Genomic DNA, 23,936 nt, shown 5'->3' on the forward strand with positions numbered 1-23,936 from the left:
AGAGAGAAAGAGGGTAATAAGAAAGAAAGGGGGGGATAAAGGGAGAAAAAGGAGAAAAAGAGAGAAAGAGGGGAAAAAGGGAGAAAAGGGGTAAAAAGATAGAAAAGGGGTAAAAAGATAGATAGAGGGTAAAAAGAAAGAGGGGGGGAGAAAGAAAGAAAGACGGAGAAGGAATAGAGAGAAAGAAGGAGCTCTCCTTGTCTGTGATAAAATATTTCGATTCTACAATTAAACGATGAGACGTGTGAAAGGTGTGTACAATCCTCATCCAATTTAAATCTAGGAGTATAAAACATACAAAAGTGAGTCACTTTCCAATGAGTCAAATCACAGCCTTCTCTTTGAGGAACAAACGTCCTGCTGTGTGACGCAGCTTTGTCACCAAATGAGGTGTAATGAATGCCACAATGTTCACCGATTCAACAGAATGCCTAGCAACATACTCCTGGGTACAATAGCTATCACTAAGAACTCTGCCAGAGCGACTGTTACTCTTCAAGGATAGAGGAATAAAGTATGATGCCAGCAATTCTATACAATTAGCAATCTGCTACTCTGCATGTAACAATATAAATCTTGTTCTAAAAGAGGCAGCATGTGACCTAATGTGGCTGCCAGACTCACAATGCCACAATTACCACAAGATATAGGAAAGAATCACAAGATATTATGATAATACTTAAGCACGCAGCTGACCAGATTGTCAGCGTTGGACATTGTCTCTATGAATATAAGACCACATTACTGTTACCCTTTATTACAAAGTGACAGCTATCAGCCTGATATCAGGAGGCTTATTGAAAAAGCTAACAAATGCAGCTGGTGACACTGAAAGCCCTTAAATGGGACATAAATTTAAAGTGCTTTAAACAAAACGTACCACAATGCGGAATTGTCAGGTCGTTGGTGTTTTGCATCTGTTGTCACGTTCTCTCGAATAATTACTGAATCAATTAGACATTCTAGGTTTAGATTAACATGGATTTATAACACAGCTGTTTTGCAATATTTGGTACATAAACCCCCACAGGAAAATAGATTACGGAAAATTAATAAAATGCATTATCATGATAATGGTCTGTTCACACATGTATTGTACATGTTTGTCATGCCATATATTTTGATTGGGACCCCAATGTACATCTGAGAGGTACTGCAGCACACCACAACAGTGTAAGCTGTGATTAGAAACAGTGCAAGTACTACATTTCTGTGCAATAAGGTGCATTGGAATCCATTATTTTTAAAAATAAATCTGTTTATTGCAGTCCATTCATTTTTCTGTAACACTGTGTTCTGCACTGCACAAGGCATTGTGGTAAGAACAGGTCCTAAACATATGTACATCCTATGTTTGGTGTTAACCACTGCAGGCTAAAGGTGCCGCAGTTTTAAGCAGTAATAAAGCCTAATATTGGTGTCAGTTTATGCAGCAATAAAGCCTAGTATTGGTGTCAGTTTATGCAGCAATAAAGCCTAGCATTGGTGCCAGTTTACGCAGTAAAAAAGCCTAGCATTGATGCCATGCTCACAGCGTGGAGGAGGTAGGGAAGAATAGTGAGACCTGCCAACCACAGTGATGAAAGTGTTAAAGTCAGCCACAGTGTCAGAGACAGTGGCGGGGGTCATAACACTTTTATCAACTTCATGGGAGATCTTCATGATTTCCCTGTGGGTCTCCTGATACGCTACAGTATAATACACCTCTCCATCTGGGATTCCTTCCCTCCACCACACACTCTGGTGAAACTAAAGGGGAATGCTGCTACAGCGCACCTCTCCATCTGGGACTCATGCCCCTACAGCAGGGGTGCCCATACATTTGAGGAGTGAGGGACACTTTAGCAACTTCGGTTTCAGGCCACAATGAGCGGAGTGGGCAGATGACAGGTCAACATATGCAGAGCAGACATGGACACAGCCCGCTCTACTCTATGGGCCCTACGATTCACCCAGACAGAAGAGGACGGATCCCCTTCTGTTTTATTAAGTTAATAATTGGAATGGAGATAGGCGGGTGTAAATGGACACAAGAGAGTTGACATCTGTCGCTCTATAGAGGTGAATTGAGGGTCCGATTGGGTCCACCTGAAAAAGAGACAGGCGGACCCGATTAGACCGATCGTGTAAAGGGGCCTAAGGCTACTTTCACACAGATGCACTGCGCTTTACCTGCACTTCAACTGACCTCAATCTTCACTTCTTCCTCAGGATTCCTGCAGGTATTACTGGCTGAAGCTGTCCCCCGGGCGGGTATGGCTGGAGGCTGCTACTGGCTGTCCTCCAGGGCTGGTACTGCTGGTGGGTACTGCTGACTGGTACAGCTGGTACTGCTGGTGGGTACTGCTGGCTGGTACTGGAGGCTGGTACTGCTGGCGGGAAATGCTGGTGGGTACTGCTGGCTGGTACTGCTTGTGAGTACTGCTGGTGGGTACCGCTGGCTGGTACTGCTGGTGAGTATTGCTGGTCGGTATTGCTGGTGGGTACTGCTGGTGGGCACTGCTGGCTGGTACTGCTGGTGAGTATTGCTGGCTGGTACTGCTGATGGGTACTGTTGGCTGGTACTGCTAGTGGGTACCGCTGGTGGGTTTTGCTGGCTGGTACTGCTGGTGGGTTTAGCTGGTTGGTACTGCTGGTGGGTACTGCTGGCTGGTACTGCTGGGGAGTACTGCTGGTGGGTACTGCTGGTAGGTGCTGCTAGTGGGTACTGCTGGTTGGGACAGCTGATTCCTCTGAGACACATCAACGGAGTGCGGCACTGGAGGAAAAATGCGGCTGCAGTAGAGAGCACAGTTGCTGCTTCCTGTATCGCTCCTGTGACCTGTCACAGGCGGAGTGGATTTGATATCACTCCGCCTGTGACAGGAGCTGGAACTATAACAGGTAGCATCAGCACCGCTTCCTCTAGTGCAGGCTCAGTTCTTTACAGTGATTCTCAGGGATAGGGAGTCGGGATCCTGAAATCTGGGCTTACTGACCTCCAATCCCAGAGCAGGAGGTGACCTGGGATCATGTTGGGGGGGGGGGGGCACAGCATAATGTCTGCGCCTCCCTTAGTGAGGCCGCTGCCTGTCTGGCAGGGATCAGAAGACGGATCTCCTGCTGAGCAGGCAGATTGGCTGGCAGAATCTGCCCATGTGAAAGAGCCCAAAGAAAATCCCACTAGTTCTGATGACTCTAGTGACAACCAAGGATTCCCTCAATTTGGAGAGAATTATTTTCATCTCCTTTCAGTGGAGGTGGGAGCCCTGTCTACGGAACATCTAGATTTTGCCAGAGCAACCTGCCAGGGATGATAAGCTTTACTGCAGAACAGCTCCCAGGTTGCGGTCCTCTGTCTCACCCTAGCAGGCCTCAACCAAGTCAAAAGCACCGGGTACTCAGGGGTAAAGTGTACTGAAAACACGACCTATCACAGAATGTACTAGGATGCAGGAGTCTCTGGAAGCACTGGGGCACTAGGATCACAAAAATACAGTAACAGGAATCTTTGGAATCATAGAGATCATAGCAGCAGGTGTTTCTGGGAACACAATGGTGCTGGGAGCACAGAAACAAAGGAAAGAGTCTCAAGGGAGCTGAGATCACAGTTGCAGGAATGCCGAAAGCTCTCTAGGAGTACAAAGGGATACATTGGGGCAGAAATGCTGAAAGCTTTCTACACAGGAGCGTACATGTCCTGGAACAAAAGACGCTCACATGGAGCACTTAGGAGTCAAAAGAGGCACTGAGTGCTGAAGTTCTCAAGAAAAGCAGAAGCATGCCGTAAAAGAATACAAGAAGCCAAAGGAATCCACTGGGATCCTCAGAAGCAGGAGATTCTGGAGACATGGAGGCTTGGCAGCTAGCGTACTGACAAATTGCTGGGTACAACCACATATGACAGTTTTTGAGAAATGCAGTCTTCACCAATAATGAATGGTTTAATATCAAAACATTGTGATTTAATGTCCCAATCTGAGATAAACCTATCTTTTTACCACCCCCTCTAACCCATCCTGGCAATCTTCTTTCCCCCCTTACCTTGTGAAGCAATAGTCATCTAAGTCTCCCATCCAGGTCCATTGCTGTCTCCGGTTCCAATGTGGGTGATCGCTAATCCAGCGCTGCAATGGCCCCCAAGACCATCGGGCCCCTGCCACCAACCTGTGTTGACATCTGTCCTCTTATTTTCTCATGAGAGGACCCCCCACCATCCATCTAATAGGAAGTTTCTAAATCATGCAAGCAAGGATGTGGACACCCGAAGAAGGACCACACGCAGGAAGTTATCAGAAGAGGTGAAGTTATTTAAAAACACCTAAAAAATAACTTAGGGAAAATGCCTATTAATTGCTTTCTAATAAGAAATATTCTTTGTGAAAGTGGTAATCCTAGCAGAGGGGTTACCTACAGGCTCCGGTGATGGAAATCTTGACCTCTCACATGTAAAGCATACACTTTGGGGTTGACTTACTAAAGGCAAATAGACTGTGCACTTTGCAAAGTGAAGTTGAACTCTGCAAGTGCAGTTGCTTCAAAACTTAGTAAATGAGCTAAAGCATCACTTTGCAAAGAATACCCAATCACGTGTAAGGAGAAAAAAAATGCATTTTGCTTGGACACGATTGGATGATGGAAGTCAGCAGAGCTTCTGCTCATTTATGGCACTTTTCCACTGCAAGTACCGGCTCGGCTCTACTCGGCCCTGCTTGGCCCGGTTTGCTTTTCCACTGCTGGTATCGCATGGTACGGTGTTGGAACGGTTCGGTACGGTATGGTTTGCTTTTACACTAAAGTAGTACTAAAGTTAAGTGGGTGGGATAACAACGGGGTGGGTGGGATTCTCTGACCAATCAGTGGCTAGTAGTGACTGCATGCAAAGGATTGTGGGATATGGTACCGGGTATGGTACCTGTTGGAACCACAATCGAGTAGGTACTGTTTTTGAGAGCCGTACCATTCGGTTCCATGCAGTGGAAAAGCGCTGCCGTACCGTACCGAACCTACACTATACCAATGCGGTACCAGCAGTGGAAAAGCACAAAAGCGAGCCGAACCGTTCGGCTCCATGCAGTGGAAAAGCGCCATTACTAAGCACTGGATCAACTGCACTTGGAAAGTGCACAGTCTATTTGCCTTTAGTAAATCAACCCCTTTCTGTCAGCTGAGAGTGTCTATGGGCATTTAAAAAACAGCTGTACATTTTAGGATACAGATACCCTGGTATCTGTGCAATCTCCTTCTACTTATCAGCAGTTATGATGTGCCTACACGGTTCCCTGTTTCTATAAAACGAGTTGCAAACCCGAGAAGGGCCACATAGAAGGCTGTAATTACCAGGTATTATGCTGGAGGAAAAGGCTTCCTGCACAAGCCACCCAGAAACACATAATGCATCAGATCGAAACAACTAATCGCCTAATCGACAACGAATCGAATATGAAAATAGTTGTCAACTATTTTCATAATCAATTAGTTGGTCAGTCGATTGTTGGCCTGCAAAAATAATGCATTATTTGTTTACATATCAGGAAATGCAGTGAGCCCCGGTTCACACTTATGCGAGTGCGGGGTTCGCATGTAATGTCGGAGCGCACTGCTCCTTCATTACATGCGATCGGCTGTGCGGTGCGAGTTTAGCCATACACTTTGTATGGCTAAATTCGCACCGCAGCCGCAGCAAACACGCACAGGACCCTTTTTGGAAGCCGCATCAGGATCGGATCGCACAGCGGTTCACACTTGTGCGATCCGATCCTGTGCGAACTGCACGATCGCACTGCGATATGCGATCAAACTGGGGGTGTCGTTAAGATTACATTGACACCCCCAGCGTATCGCATATGGCAGTGTGAACTGCCGGGGGTGCGTGTGCGATGCGGGAACAGGCTGCGAATTTGCAGCCTTCCCGCATCGCATAAGTGTGAACCGGACCTGAAACACACATACAGCTCAGTACACCGTCCATACATGTCAGAAGACACAGTGCAGCACACATACAGCTCAGTACACCGTCCATACATGTCAGAAGACACAGTGCAGCACACATACAGCTCAGTACACCGTCCATACATATCAGAAGACACAGTGCAGCACGCATACAGCTCAGTACACCGCCCATACATATCAGAAGACACAGTGCAGCACACATACAGCTCAGTACACCGTCCATACATATTAGAAGACACAGTGCAGCACATATACAGCTCAGTACACCGCCCATACATATCAGAAGACACAGTGCAGCACACATACAGCTCAGTACACTGTCCATACATATCAGAAAACACAGTGCAGCACACATACAGCTCAGTACACCATCCATACATGTCAGAAGACAGTGCAGTACACATACAGCTCAGTATACCGTCCATACATATCAGAAGACACAGGGCAGCACACATACAGCTCAGTACACAATCCATACATGTCAGAAGACACGGTGCAGCACACATACAGCTCAGTACACCGTCCATACATGTCAGAAGACACAGTGCAGCACACATACAGCTCAGTACACCATCCATACATATCAGAAGACACAGTGCAGCACACATACAGCTCAGTACACCATCCATACATGTCAGAAGACACAGTGCAGCACACATACAGCTCAGTACACCGTCCATACATATCAGAAGACACAGTGCAGCACACATACAGCTCAGTACACCGCCCATACATATCAGAAGACACAGTGCAGCACACATACAGCTCAGTACACCGTCCATACATATTAGAAGACACAGTGCAGCACATATACAGCTCAGTACACCGCCCATACATATCAGAAGACACGGTGCAGCACACATACAGCTCAGTACACCGTCCATACATGTCAGAAGACGGTGCAGTACACATACAGCTCAGTACACCATCCATACATGTCAGAAGACACAGTGCAGCACACATACAGCTCAGTACACCGTCCATACATATCAGAAGACACGGCGCAGCACACATACAGCTCAGTACACAATCCATACATGTCAGAAGACAGTGCAGTACACATACAGCTCAGTACACCGTCCATACATATCAGAAGACACAGGGAAGCACACATACAGCTCAGTACACAATCCATACATGTCAGAAGACACAGTGCAGCACACATACAGCTCAGTACACCGTCCATACATATCAGAAGACACGGTGCAGCACACATACAGCTCAGTACACCACCCATACATATCAGAAGACACAGTGCAGCACATATACAGCTCAGTACACCGTCCATACATATCAGAAGACAGTGCAGCACACATACAGCTCAGTACACCTTCCATACATGTCAGAAGACACAGTGCAGCACACATACAGCTCAGTACACCGTCCATACATATCAGAAGACACGGTGCAGCACACAAACAGCCCAGTACACCATCCATACATGTCAGAAGACACAGTGCCGCACTCATACAGCTCAGTACACCGTCCATACATATCAGAAGACACAGTGCCGCACTCATACAGCTCAGTACACCGTCCATACATATCAGAAGACACAGGGCAGCACACATACAGCTCAGTACAACGTCCATACATGTCAGAAGACAGACACAGTGTAGCATACATACAGCTCGGTACACCGCCCATACGTATCAGAAAACACAGTGCAGCACATAAACAGCCCAGTACACCGTCCATACATGTCAGAAGACACAGTGAAACACACATACAGCTCGGTACACCGTCCATACATATCAGAAGACACAGTGCAGCACACATACAGCTCGGTACACTGTCCATACATGTCAGAAGACACAGTGCAGCACACATACAGCTCGGTACACTGTCCATACATATCAGAAGACACAGTGCAGCACACATACAGCTCGGTACACTGTCCATACATGTCAGAAGACACAGAGTAGCACACATACAGCTCAGTATACCGTTCATACATATCAGAAGACAGTGAAACACACATACAGCTCAGTACACCGTCCATACATATCAGAAGACAGTGAAGCACACATACAGCTCAGTACACCGTCCATACATATCAGAAGACACGGTGCAGCACACATACAGCTCAGTACACCACCCATACATATCAGAAGACACAGTGCAGCACATATACAGCTCAGTACACCGTCCATACATATCAGAAGACAGTGCAGCACACATACAGCTCAGTACACCTTCCATACATGTCAGAAGACACAGTGCAGCACACATACAGCTCAGTACACCGTCCATACATATCAGAAGACACGGTGCAGCACACAAACAGCCCAGTACACCATCCATACATGTCAGAAGACACAGTGCCGCACTCATACAGCTCAGTACACCGTCCATACATATCAGAAGACACAGGGCAGCACACATACAGCTCAGTACAACGTCCATACATGTCAGAAGACAGACACAGTGTAGCATACATACAGCTCGGTACACCGCCCATACGTATCAGAAAACACAGTGCAGCACATAAACAGCCCAGTACACCGTCCATACATGGCAGAAGACACAGTGAAACACACATACAGCTCGGTACACTGTCCATACATGTCAGAAGACACAGTGCAGCACACATACAGCTCGGTACACTGTCCATACATGTCAGAAGACACAGTGCAGCACACATACAGCTCGGTACACTGTCCATACATGTCAGAAGACACAGAGTAGCACACATACAGCTCAGTATACCGTTCATACATATCAGAAGACAGTGAAACACACATACAGCTCAGTACACCGTCCATACATATCAGAAGACAGTGAAGCACACATACAGCTCAGTACACCATCCATACATATCAGAAGACACGGTGCAGCACACATACAGCTCAGTACACCACCCATACATATCAGAAGACACAGTGCAGCACATATACAGCTCAGTACACCGTCCATACATATCAGAAGACAGTGCAGCACACATACAGCTCAGTACACCTTCCATACATGTCAGAAGACACAGTGCAGCACACATACAGCTCAGTACACCGTCCATACATATCAGAAGACACGGTGCAGCACACAAACAGCCCAGTACACCATCCATACATGTCAGAAGACACAGTGCCGCACTCATACAGCTCAGTACACCGTCCATACATATCAGAAGACACAGTGCCGCACTCATACAGCTCAGTACACCGTCCATACATATCAGAAGACACAGGGCAGCACACATACAGCTCAGTACAACGTCCATACATGTCAGAAGACAGACACAGTGTAGCATACATACAGCTCGGTACACCGCCCATACGTATCAGAAAACACAGTGCAGCACATAAACAGCCCAGTACACCGTCCATACATGGCAGAAGACACAGTGAAACACACATACAGCTCGGTACACTGTCCATACATGTCAGAAGACACAGTGCAGCACACATACAGCTCGGTACACTGTCCATACATATCAGAAGACACAGTGCAGCACACATACAGCTCGGTACACTGTCCATACATGTCAGAAGACACAGAGTAGCACACATACAGCTCAGTATACCATTCATACATATCAGAAGACAGTGAAACACACATACAGCTCAGTACACCGTCCATACATATCAGAAGACAGTGAAGCACACATACAGCTCAGTACACCGTCCATACATATCAGAAGACACGGTGCAGCACACATACAGCTCAGTACACCACCCATACATATCAGAAGACACAGTGCAGCACATATACAGCTCAGTACACCGTCCATACATATCAGAAGACAGTGCAGCACACATACAGCTCAGTACACCTTCCATACATGTCAGAAGACACAGTGCAGCACACATACAGCTCAGTACACCGTCCATACATATCAGAAGACACGGTGCAGCACACAAACAGCCCAGTACACCATCCATACATGTCAGAAGACACAGTGCCGCACTCATACAGCTCAGTACACCGTCCATACATATCAGAAGACACAGGGCAGCACACATACAGCTCAGTACAACGTCCATACATATCAGAAGACACAGTGCAGCACACATACAGCTCAGTACAACGTCCATACATGTCAGAAGACAGACACAGTGTAGCATACATACAGCTCGGTACACCGCCCATACGTATCAGAAAACACAGTGCAGCACATAAACAGCCCAGTACACCGTCCATACATGGCAGAAGACACAGTGAAACACACATACAGCTCAGTACACCGTCCATACATGTCAGAAGACACAGTGCAGCACACATATAGCTCGGTACACTGTCCATACATATCAGAAGACACAGTGCAGCACACATACAGCTCGGTACACTGTCCATACATGTCAGAAGACACAGAGTAGCACACATACAGCTCAGTATACCGTTCATACATATCAGAAGACAGTGAAACACACATACAGCTCAGTACACCGTCCATACATATCAGAAGACAGTGAAGCACACATACAGCTCAGTACACCGTCCATACATGTCAGAAGACACAGAGTAGCACACATACAGCTCAGTATACCGTTCATACATATCAGAGGACACAGTGCAGCACACATACAGCTCAGTACACCGTCCATACATGTCAGAAGACGGTGCAGCACACATACAGCTCTGTACAATATCCATACATTTCAGTAAGTGCCTGAGAACATGTGAATGTGAATGTATGAGGAGCCATGCCTCATGGGGTATGTAGGCCTAGGCAAAGAGTGAGCAGTTCTAAAGGCAGAAGTTTTTTTTTACCTTCCTATAGAGGCACTCTATACTATACTTTGCAGTTTGCTATTGAGGTACTCTGAAGGCAGGAGGAGCCATAAATGTAGGTGGGGGTCCCCAGAACAGGAGAATCAGGTCTACTTACCTGCTCTGTGTCATGGTGTTGCACAGAGCAGGTAAGTAGAACTTGTATTAAACAAAAAAAATCACTTTAAAGACTCTGTGCTGATGGACTGGAGGTAAAATAAGGCATTACAATTACATTTAAAGGAAACGTTTACCAGTATTCTGCATTATATTTAAAATGATCATATCCATGAAAAAAAAGTCTCGGCTTTTAGTACTACATTAATATAAAAGTGTGGGGTGAATATTCTAGGAGTATATCCCTCGGGCCAAATGGGTTGGGGTTAATTATAAATAAAGATTTATAGAAAAAGTATGATTGTGAATGTGGAAATAAGCAGCTGCTGTAGTATGAAGTGAAGGTGTATAGCCTCAAAATAGGGGCTACCTATAGCGCTTGCGAATTAGTTGTGTAAACATAAACTATCAAGGTGCAAACAATAATCAATACACATTAGAATAGATTAATAAATAATTACATAGATGCATAAATAAATAAGTAAATAAATGAATATCTTCATAAATGAGATTCAATATAAAGTGAATACAATTAATAAAGTACTGTGTGCTTAATGTCCCAATAAGTGCTCAAAAAAGTTCATATATAGAGTTCATCAGAAATAATTTGTGACTTATGTGTAAACAGTTCAGGATCGCTTTAGTGAAAAAAGTGCAAGTGCTCTGTGCCCGACTTCCAGCCGCTGCGTATTTGGAAAGGGTCAAGGACTTTTTTTTAAAGCAAAACGTTGCTTTTTTCGTTCTAAAGGCTAATCTGCCCAAATCAAATTGGCCAAAAAAAAGCATAACAAATGCAAAGCGCAGATCCCAGCAAAACCTTGTGTACAAAAATGCAAAATACACTGCAGAAGGCGATGGAAATATGGATCAAAAGCAAACTACATGGATGTGAACCGAGCCTTATGCTGGCCATACATGGATCGATTTTCTGATGAAAATATTCATACGAAAACTCTTTGTACATTAGCTGAATGAAAGAATGTCATTTGAAAATTTAATTTACTTTTAACATCCAGTTTTAAAACTAATGTAATTTCTGAACGAAAACCACATTCACTGTCTGAAAATTTCTTTAACCAAGAAGTTTTTCTTTTCTGCTCCTTCGAATTTTCCTGTCACTGTGGTTGAAAACGAACGTCAATTTGACCCCACTAACGATTAGAGAATTGAACGAACAGTAATAAAATGAAAATTTTTTCAAAGGAAGACATTGTATTTGTATGCCCAGCATAAGTGACAGCAGGCGCAGGGAGCTTTTATCAAGCCACCTGCCTATGTCAACGGAGTCAGTCATACATAATATATTCCAGTTCTGTCTGGAAATCAGCAAAACTTTAATTTTAATTTAATTTAATTAAATTTTTTTTTTCTTTAAATAAAAAATGTGATCTCTGAGATATTCACCAGAGTCATAGTCAGACAACTATTAGCAGCGCAATTCCTCAATGAATGTGCATAACCTGTATGACTTCATGTGATACAAAATTCATAACTAGAATAAAGTGCTCAGGTGCAAAAATATTTATTTATAGTAAATAAAGGAATAAATTGTACAATATCATTTCAAAAACAAGTGTAGTCCTAAATAAAAGTGCAAAAACAGTCCAAGTGTATAGAAGGTGTATCTATAGTAAATAGCAATTTTTTATTTGGATTCCAAATAGCATAAATTCTTCTCAAAGGTGCAAAATGCTATCCGCCAGATCCAACAGTGATGGTGACACCCTCCGTGGGCTAGGAGATTGGAAAGAATAAACGAAAAGGAGGTTCTATATGGCCCCCCTTTTATTATGCGCTGGCGGTAGAATAAAGGACTTTAAAAGAAAAAACACAATAGTTTTAATTCTGTTTAATAGGCCCTGAGGTGATAGTAAGTGACCTTAGTATTAAGAGGTCACTGAAGCAGTCTTCCCGCTCAAATTTCCCACCAAAGGAGACCCCTATATCCAGGGAAAATATTTGTTAGGATGATTCCCGCTCAAATCTACCGCTCAATGCCCCTGTATCCAGGGGTAAGCTGGAATCTGACCTTTTCCTGATAGGTTAAGCCTTGTTCCCGCTCATTTATCCCACTCAAATTGCCCGCCAAGACCTCCTGATTTAGGATAATTAGGGAGCTCATTGCCTCAGCATTTCATTCGCCCCAAAACGGAGCTGTGGTGTTCCCCGCCCTCCCTCCCCTGGTTGTCGCGGCCAAATTATTATGTGGTTTTTGTCACCTGTTGCGTCTGCATAGGTGGACTGTTGTCATTTTATCGTTATATTTTGTTATCTGTTGGAAAATTATTTTGATTAAGTTATTATTTTTTTAGCCTGAGCCGTAGTGGCTAGGTTTTGTTTGAGTTATTCTGAATGGTATTATTAAAGTTGTTTATATATTAATTATTAAACCGATAATAAACGGCCGTGGCCTAATTTACTCCAACCCAATGTCTGGTGTTTGTTTTCTTTATATAGTTGTTATAATGATATAGTATGTAACAATGTGCTACCTGCCATCCCATACAAACTCAACAGATGTTGTTGATCTCTTTTACCTTACGGCAAAAAAGATCAAATAGCGCTTAAGAGATCCCCGTGATCTCTGGTCCACCAGTCCGTGAGTGCTCTAAGGAGGATGATCCAAGTGGTGACTTCGCTTTTTTACACAAATAAGCACTGAAAGAAAAACGCCTCTCAGAGGTGGTCCGGAGTCAGGATTCAAGGTGGTAGCCCGTCTGAATAAGGCTAGCTGTTATGTTAGCCCATCTGTGGCCTGAGCAAATAGCCTGTCTGAGAAAACAATCACTGACGATCATGGGAAAAAAGAACACTAAAGCTTAATTGAACAAGCTGAAGTTAGAAGCTGATTGGATACCCTGCACAGCTAAACCAGATTTCGCACTCTCCAGTTTTAGGAAATCAACCCCATTGTGTTGTCTCTAGCTAGAATCTCAGGACTTCGCTTTCTGTTCTTTTTTCCCATGATCGTCACTGACCGTTTTCTCAGACAGGCTATTTGCTCGGGGCACATATGGGCTAACAGCTAACCTTATTCAGACGGGCTACCACCTTGAATCCTGACTCCCGACCATCTCTGGGAGGCGTTTTCCTTTCAGTGCTTATTTGCATAAAAAAGCAAAGTCACCACTTGGATCATCCTCCTCGGAGCATGTACGGACTGTTGGACCAGAGATCATGGGGATCTCTTAAGTGGTAATTGATCTTTTTTTGCCATATGGTGAAAGAGATCAACAACATCTGGTGAGTTTGTATTCTTTCCAATCTCCTAGCACACAAAAGGTGTCACCATCACTGTTGGATCTGGCGGATAGCATTTTGCACCTTTGAGAAGAATTTATGCTATTTGGAATCCAAAGAAAAAATTGCTATTTACTGTAGAGGCACCTTTTATAAACTTGGACTGTTTTTGCACTTTATTTAGGACTACACTTACTTTTGGAATGATATTGCACAATTCTTTTCATTATTTACTATGAATATATTTATTGCACCTGATCACTTTATTCATGTTATGAATTTTGTATCAAATGAAGCCACACAGGTTATGCTTATTATTATTATTATTATGCTTGGTATTGCTTACCCTGAGGGGTTGTAGCAGCGGCAGTCCTACCATTAATTTTAAGTTTTAATTTAAAAATTAAATTTACACTGCAATTAATTACTTTTTCACAGGATGTATTGTTTTGGCGTGAGTGTTTTTTTCTAATACATTAATTTAGCAGTATAGTATATACAGTATATCTGTTATTCTCATAATAGATTTGAGATTTTGCTCCCTAATCATATAGTTGGTTATTTATATTTACCACTTTATAGAGATATTAAGGAAATAAATTGCCTTTTTTTAACTTTACATATTAACTAAATTATACACCACACTTTGTTTAAGGTTATTATCCGATTAATCAAAACAATAATCGGCTAACTAATCGATTATGCAAAGAATCGTTAGTTGCAGCCCTACATCAGACATATCAGTTGCCCCTAATTACAATGTACAAATTCAAAGTTTACTGCTGGTTTATATTGTATTTTACGTTAAAGAGGGGTTTGGTAGTGAAACTGTGCTTTGCCATACACGCGACTGTATCTGGCCACGAATAGCGTAAATTACAGAGAGCCCACAGGGGCCGTGTACAGCCACCACTAGAAGTCAATGGCTGTAGGCTGCTATCTGCGTCCTTATGTGTATGGGCATACAACTTTGGACAAACACTGTCTGTATTCAGAGTTTTAGGCATATAGCTGTTTAAACAAGCCCTTGCGTATACTAACCCACAGTGTGAATTTGGTGAATGTCACATTCACTGCTTTATAAATAAGCCCTATAGTGCTCTTTCAATTCTTTGTGATGAATAAATTGTTATTTGTAAAGCAGATAAAAAAGAGATATAAAATAAATATTTCTTTATTATTCTGATATTTTGATAGTTTTGTCCCCACTCTAAATGACCATAAGAACAAACTACTAAATTCCAAAAAAAAACACCCTAATTAGTTTTACTGAATTCACAGGGAAAAAAAAGGATTTTAACCCCCATAATTTCAGTCAACATTTTTTGCACTTTCATACAGGCAAGGGAATTTAACAAAGGCAACTAATTACACCATTAATAAAACAAAAGGAGCATTGCCCACTTGAACTGCCGAGACTGAACAGAACAATACCAATTGCATTCCGCTTTATTACCTAGGAAGGAAGAATCAGCTCTAAAATTGTGGGACAAAAGCCAAGTCATAAAATCACATGCTACAAATAGAGGCTGATATCACCTGACTGGTCTATATGCTAGGCAGCAATCAAATACCCTTTACAATAAGGACGTATACTTCCTTAATTAAATGTAATTTATCAAATTAGGACAACCATTATCAGTAATTTCATTCATCACTTTTCACCAAAAGACAAAAAATAACAAATAAAAACAAACTGTTTTAATTAATGCCTATAAGTTCTTTGATTCTTGGTACTTTAGTGAAATTATTGCCAGGCATCTTTCAATCAGATGCAAACATGTGTAGAATTGATTATAGATACACAATGGTGTACGTTTATGAAAGGGTGAATTTTTTTCTCTGTTCGCTTCTCTGCAGTTCTCCAGGGAAAATTATCTCCTCTGGCACCCTTTTTATGAAGCGGAGAACTTCAGTTCTCCCAGGGTGATCAGAGGAGAACTGTTTTCTCAGAGAACTGCAGAGATCTGTGTAGAAGTGAATGGGAGCGCCTGTAATCTCGTGAGACAAAGCGAGATTGCCGTAGTATGAAAATCACTGGCGCTCTTTAACCACTTTACCACTAGAGCATTTTGCTGTCTTACGTCTGGGCCACTTTTTGCGATTCGGCGCTGTGCGACTTTAACTGACAATTGCGCGGTCGTGCAACGCCGTACCCAAACGAAATTGACGTCCTTTTTTTCCCACAAACAGAGCTCTCTTTTGGTGGTATTTGATCACCTGTGCGATTTTTACTTTTTGCGCTATAAACAAAAAAATAGCGTTTATTTTGAGAAAATAACAATATTTTTCACATTTTTTTATATGAAATTCCCCCCAAAAAAGATGTAAAAACCAATTTTTTTTAAAATTTTTGGCCAATTTGTTTTCTGCTACCTATGTTTGGTAAAAAAAATCGCAATAAGCGTATTTTGATTGGTTTGCGCAAAAGTTATTGCGTTTACTAACAAAGGGAAAGATTTTTGTCATTTTTGGTGTTTTTTTTTTAACGCGTAATGGCGGCGATCTGCGATTTTTTTTGCGGGACTGCGACATTGCGGTGGACAGATCGGACCCTTGACTGACATTTTTGACACTTTTGGGGGTACCAGTGACATTACTACAGTAATCAGTGCTATAAATATGCACTGTTACTGAAAAAATGACACTGGCAGGGACGGGTTAACTTTATTGGAGAGGGAGGGGTTAATGTATGCCTGGTGCTTACTGACGTGTGGGGGGGGAGGTGACTTTGTGAGACAGGGACAGATCGGATGTCCAGCTATGCTGAACACTCCGATCTGTCACTCCCTGTCACTGAGGAGATCCGCCCGCTTGTGTTTACACAGGCGGGCGGATCTCCACACTAGATCCCCGACGATCGGGGCAGAGCAGCGGCGATCGCCGCTGCTCCTCCCCTGGCCCAACTCCCGCTGTGAATGAAAACAGCGGGAGTGCGCCTCAGACGGCGCGCGAGCGCCGCCTACAGGGGAGGAGCCTGACGACGTAGGTCTACGTCGTCAGACGGGAACGAGCCACTTTGCCGCAGTACTATTACAGTACTTAGCGGTAAAGTGGTTAACAAGCAGTGATAAATTACCACCGCTGAGTACACGATCCCCCCTAATGTTAATAAATAATAGTCCCCTTACATAAATATATATACACTGAATATACACACGCATACATTTAATATATATAGACACATTAAATATATATTTACATGTATGTGTGTATATATATACATGTATATATATATATATAAATATGGCAGGGGGACATGATAACTGTGTTGGGGTGTCTGAACGAGGAAGAAGGAAGTCGATAATCTTCGTTTTTCCCCCTCAGTTCTCCCCCGATTTGGTCTTCACTCCCCGCTTCACAAGCTCCAGGCTGGTGAATCCGGGAGTGTGAATTCTGGCACAGATCGCCAGTGAAGTGCGGAGATCGCAGCTTCATAGCCTGGCTGTTTCTGTGTCAGGCAATGACAGATTCCCGTGTGAAGAGATGATCAGCGAAGAACATGTTCTACGCTGATCATTTCTGTTTCATAAACTGAGAATGATCGGAAATGAGCTGTGATCAGCAGGATCACTGCCATCTCCATTTCATAAAAAGACACCACTGTCTGGTAGAATAATTAATAATAGTACAGAGGTCAAAGTAACATGGGACCTAACTTAACTACATGAGGAAATATACTGATTACACTTCCATGTATTAATCATCATCATTTTCTGAAACTAGTTTTCACATCAAAGATTAGAATCCTATACAGATTGGGGTTAATCATAAAACCTTTTAGGTGCGTGTACCTATGACTTGCATCCAGTTAGAGATATTACCTTGATAGAAAATAATCTAATATTTATGAATGTGCATTGGAACAGCCATATTGCTCATTTATTTCTACTCAGTCTCAGATTTGAACTCTCCATCCCAGGAGTCACCCAACTCTCTGGTTGTGCATAAGAAGGCCTGAAGGTAGCCTCCTGAGAGGTACTTATTCATTTTTATTGCACATATCTACAACAAAACATTCCATCATCATGGAACAAGTCAATCAGGTCCCTGGTTAGATTGATCCGCCACTGAAAACCAACATGTCCCTGTCCTGGTGGCTCTGGAATCAGGAAAATTCCATCCTGTGTTCTGGAAGACCCTCGTACCGCATGCCAGCTATTGGCTGAGGAGGAATCCTACTCACACAGTCAGTGCAAGAGACATAATCTTAGAGGAGTCTCATTTCCCAATCAACATTCTGGAACTGCAGACGATTTCTCTCTACAATATTGGACTATCTCACTGGAGAGTCGGGCAACTCCATGGCGCTAGTGTAAATCACCCATCAGGGATGAATCTGGGCTCTGCTGCACTGTTGAGATATTCTGTCCCAAGGACTGATTTGCCATCCTACTTCATGGTCACTGGCTTTCTCGCAATTGCTTTTGAGGACCTGTTTTTATTTTAATTCTTTTTTAGTTAGGGACATCTCTGAACCTTTGTTTCTCATGATGCTAACAACTAGGAAGGTTACCTCCCATAAGTCTATCATCAGACATGGAAAGCATACTTGTGAGTCTGAATCAGGGCTTTAACTCTAAGAGTTTCTCCATAGGACAAATCCCCTCTTTACTGCAGCTAGGTCTGGACTAACACTTGGCACTTTAGCACTTCAGGGCCAGGTTTCTACCCAGTCCTGTATTAGGGACCGTTAATCTTTTATTTCTTGATTTAGATCTTTGTACAGGGAATTCCCATGTAGCTCCCCCTGTGAGGTAGGTAGTGGTGTTTTTAGTAGCCATCACCACTGTCAGGAGAGTGTCTGAACTGGTGGCCTTATCCTGTAAGGACTCTTTCTGGTTTTGTACAGGGATAAGCTGGAGTTGAGGCCCTTCTGTCCTAGGTGGTTCTACCTTTACCCAGACTTGTATAAAGTACTCAAAATTTCTACTTGAGTAAAAGTACAAGTGCTAGATCAAAAAATTACTTGAGTAGAAGTGGAAGTGCTCGCAGAAAAAGTTACTTAAGTAGAAGTACTAAAGTATTCAACATTTTTTTTACTTAAGTATTGCAAGTAGTTTTATCAAAAAATTTGCTACTTAAGTACTAAAAGTAAAAAGTACCAGTAGTTTTGAAAAAAAATTTCTACTCAAGTACTGAAAGTAGAAGTACAAGTACTGTGTTATGTAGTTATTAAAGAAAGAAGTCAAAAGTATGAACATCATATTGTTTTTATTATTTCAAATGATTTATTCAAATGATTAACCTGTGTTTGTTAGTAGTTTCTTGATGCACTTTAAGCGCTGTAGCACCATTTATTTGTTTGTTTCATATTTTCTTTTTATTGGAAAGATTTGGTATAGCAGCTTTTATTATACACAGCCTTTATTTTCGTATGCGCTGATTTACAAATGACATTATACACATTTTTTTGAGCTTTATGCAACCTGCCATCTACTGTTCTGGCAGTGGTAATTTTTTTAAAAGTAACGAGTAACTATGCAGCACAAAAAAAAAATACTTGAGTAGAAGTATCGAAATCATCGAAAAAATGTAGTGAAGTAAAAGTAGAAGTAGGAGAAAAAAATTCTACTCTAGGAAAGTACAGATACCGCATTTCGGTACTTAAGTACAGTACTTAAGTCGTTCTACTTCGTTACTATACATCTCTGCCTTTACCTAAATCGGGAAATGGTTCTCCCGACCCTCTATCTCTCTCCAGTTCACCAAAAGGTATATTCCCTCCATTATCTAGATGTGTTTCAGGCTGTGAGTGTCTTTCTCACAGCCACTGCTTCTTCAAGAAAACTGATTCCTTTATTATTCCACTATTTCGAGGTGACCCACACTGACCATCATTCAAGTGTATGGTCTTTAGGATCAGGTTTAAACCTTCTTTGTCAAGGCAAGCTCTAGATCTGTGAATGCTTCTTCGTTTTTTCAGCATCAATCATCCTTCCAAGTTTAAAAGGCTACCAGCTTGTGGTCTTCTGTTCTTTTCTACGTTCTACAAGGTGGATATTCAGGACTCACCTGATGCAGCTTTGAGGCACTAAATCCTTTAGATAGTCTCTCTGGGAGAGAGAAAAGGCCTATAAGTCTTAAGCCTGTTACACACTATTAGTTTTTCCACTGAGTTGAATGGAAAAAAAAACTGTCAGCTCCAGTTGGAGCCGCTGCGCTAACTATCCAAAGTTAGTACAGCTATCTCCCCGCTGAGCTGTTGTATTCTGACAGGGGGAAATCCCCCCTGCCAGAACACTCTGATCAGCGTACTCCGCCATTGGCTGAGAGCGCTGATCAAGAGCTGGTCGGCTGCTGATTTTCCAGCATGCTCGTTCGACAGAAGCCAATCAAAGGATTGAATGAATTACACATGGGCCGAATGTTGGTCGGTTTGTATTGAACTAGACAATGCCGGTCCGTGTGTACGGGGCTTTACTTAACTTCAGTAGAGAAAATTCAGGTCTCCTGGCCATCCAGGCAGGGCTGTGCTATGTGGCAGAGCTGTGTAAATCTCAGACCTGGATGATAACAGAAATACAAATCCCCTGGCAGGTAAAAAAAAAAAAACCTCTTATATGTACTTCATCTGATTATTAACCACTTTACGACCGCCCGCCGCAATCTAGATCTAGAGCTTGTCAAGGCAAGCTCTAGATCTGTGAATGCTTCTTCGTTTTTTCAGCATCAAGCATCCTTCCAAGTTTAAAAGGCTACCAGCTGGTGGTCTTCTGTTCTTTTCTACGTTCTACAAGGTGGATATTCAGGACTCACCTGATGCAGCTTTGAGGCACTAAATCCTTTAGATAGTCTCTCTGGGAGAGAGAAAAGGCCTATAAGTCTTAAGCCTGTTACACACTATTAGTTTTTCCACTGAGTTGAATGGAAAAAAAAACTGTCAGCTCCAATTGGAGCCGCTGCGCTAACTTAACCACTTTACGACCGCCCGCCGCAGATTTACTGCAGCAGGCAGCCGTTCCTGGGCAGACCGACATAGCTCTCGGTAGCTCCCACCAAAGCTCGTCAGCGGGGAAGCTGGCGCGTGTGTCAGGCGTCCCTGCCAATGGCATTATTACAGTAACAGTGCATATTTTTAGCACTGATTACTGTAGTAATGTCACAGGTACCCCCAAAAGTGTCAAAAATGTCAGTTAGGGGTCTGATCTGTCCGCCGCAATGTCACAGTCCCGCAAAAAATCGCAGATCGCCGCCATTACTAGTAAAAAAAAATAAATAAATAAAAATGACATAAATCTTTCCCGTAGTTAGTAGACACAATAACTTTTGCGCAAACCAATCAAAATACGCTTATTACGATTTTTTTTTACCAAAAATATGTAGCAGAAAACAAATTGGCCTAAGATGTTAAAAAATTTTGATTTTTGATTTTTTTTTTTGAGAATGTCATATAGCAAAATGTGAAAAATATTGTTTTCTTTTTCAAAATTGTCGCACTTTTTTGTTTATAGCGCAATAAATAAAATAGCACAGGTGATCAAATATCACCAAAAGAAAGCTCTATTTGTGGGGAAAAAAGGACGTAAATTAAATTTGGGTACAGCGTCGCACGACCGTGCAATTGTCCGTTAAAAATAACGCAGTGCCGAATCGCAAAATAGGGCCTGGTCATTAAGGTGGAAAATCTTCCGGTCTAAAAGTGGTTAAGCTGTGTATCTAGAGTTTAGTTCTAAATATAAGTCTTCATATACAGAATAATAAAACAATGAATTCAAATTAGGAAAGATGCAAAACCAAAGAAGAATGAATTCACATTACTTCTAATTAGGAGAACAGTGCAATACACATAGCTTTGTGTTTAGAAATATAAAGATGAATATACTCACACAAGCACACGTCTGAGCTGTAGCCTGCTTGCTTGTAAAGTGTCGCTTACTCCACTGAATGCTTCAACTCCAAAAACTCTTTTCATCTAACCCTGCAAAATAACGAGATGCCAGTCTTAATAAAGAAAGAAAGGAGCACATTAGTAGCAGATGTTGAACTTAAAAGGAGATCACTGAGGGTCTCTGGGGGTTTCAGGCATGGATTGGTCATTGTGGGGAATATATTTTGGTGAATTCAAGAAAAAGTGGAAATACTTTGAAATCTGGAGCCTCCACATAATCAATAGTTTCATGCTATTAGGACCAAGTGCAAATTTTAACATTTTACATTTTTTAAATTTTTTTATATTAAATCAGAACTATTTGCATGCAGTTGTAAATGCAGAAATGTTACATAGTAAACATGACAAAAATACTAGCATTGTACAAAAAGAAAAAAAAACAAACAAATTAAACAGGTTCATAAGTGTCGGTTCACACTATGGCGATCCGACTTCGGGGGCGACCTGTGAAGTTGCCTGCACTGCGACTTTGGCGCGACTTTGCACGGGCTTCATCAGTGGAGATGTCTTTCTTGCACATCACACATCCCAGGAGGCATAAGTTTTAATACAGAGAAAGGTAGATCTTGTTGGTACATCATCAGGAGGCCAACAGCCTGAACCAGGAGGAGACAACCAAATCCTGATAACGTCCGAAGCATTCTGTGACCCAGTGTGCACGCCATGTGTGTGAATATATTTTCTGGCGATAACCCAGATTAAAAGGTAAAGGTGATTAAAAATAAAACACAGGGGATATTCAAATTCCTCTTTAACCACATAACGACCGCCCACTGCAGTTTTACTGCGGCGGGCAGCCGCTCCTGGGCAAAGCGACCTAGTACTACTAACAAGCTCACGCCAGTGCGTGTGACCGGCGGCTCCGATGGCCGCCGGCCACTCATGATTTCCCGCAGCAGAGGGAGAACGACAGACGGCTGATGTAAACACAGCCGTCTGTCATTCTCCCTGAAGTGATCACAGAGGCTATGTGATCCTGCTATATAGGATCGCATGTCTCTGTGATTACTTCACAAGCCACGCCCCCTAACAGTTAGAATCACGCCCTTAGGGACACACTTAACCCCTTGATCACCAGTAATGTTAACCCCTTCCCTGCCAGTGTCATTTTTACAGTAACAGTGCACATCTTTAGCACTGATTACTGTAGTAATGTCACTGGTATCCCCAAAACTGTCAAAAATGTCAGTCAGGGGTCCGATCTGTCCGCCGCAATGTTGCAGTCCCACAAAAAAAGATCGTCGCCATTACTAGTTAAAAAAAAAAAAACAATAAAAATGACATAAATCTTTCCGGTAGTTAGTAAACACAATAACTTTTGGGCAAACCAATCAAAATACACTTATTGCGATTTTTTTTACCAAACATATTTTGCAGAAAACAAATTGGCCTAAGATGGTAAAAAATTTTGATTTTTAACATTTTTTTTGAGAATTTCATATAAAAAAATGTGAAAAATATTGTTATTTTTTGAAAATTGTCACTCTTTTTTTGTTTATAGCGCAAAAAAATAAAAATCGCACAGGTGATCAAATACCACCAAAAGAAAGCTCTGTTTGTGGGGAAAAAAAAGGACGTCAATTTTGTTTGGGTACAGCATTGCACGACCGCGCAATTGTCCGTTAAATTTACGCAGTGCCGAATCGCAAAATAGGGCCTGGTCTTTGAGCAGCCAAATCCTCCGGGGCTAAAGTGATTAAAATAAAATTAGTAAAAATATAAGTGACCTTGTTTCAAGCATAAAAATACAAAATCATTCTTAAGTGAAATGTCAAATACACAATCAACACAACATACAAGAATAAAAAGATAATACACCGCAGTTTAAATTTCAATTGAAGTCAATTTTACGGATAAGTAATCTCTACTAATGCAAAAGCATAATATTTGTAGGATTTTTTTCCAAGCCACGTAGAAGCTATTGTTCAACATACTAACATTCCAGCACAATGAAAAAAGACTTTTCTTGTCACCAGATAGAAAAGGAAACATGAATGCTTTCAGAACACCAAGTCTATTATGCATCTGAGCTGAGAAACAATACTGA

General features: G+C 42.3%; 1 protein-coding gene across 3 annotated transcripts in view; it reads right to left on the minus strand.

The window, feature by feature from the left end:
• The window catches only part of TIAM2 (TIAM Rac1 associated GEF 2), a 457,180-nt gene that overhangs the window by 329,802 nt on the left and 103,442 nt on the right, over nt 1-23,936 (minus strand). For all 3 annotated transcript variants that reach the window (XM_082250259.1, XM_082250257.1, XM_082250261.1), the window contains exon 2: nt 21,828-21,919. The gene's annotated coding sequence lies outside the window, so the exon portion shown is untranslated. The remainder of the gene's footprint in view (nt 1-21,827; nt 21,920-23,936) is intronic.

The sequence above is a fragment of the Pelophylax lessonae genome, assembly GCF_965119305.1.
Source record: "Pelophylax lessonae genome assembly, chromosome: 3".
Taxonomy (NCBI): Eukaryota; Metazoa; Chordata; class Amphibia; order Anura; family Ranidae; genus Pelophylax; species Pelophylax lessonae.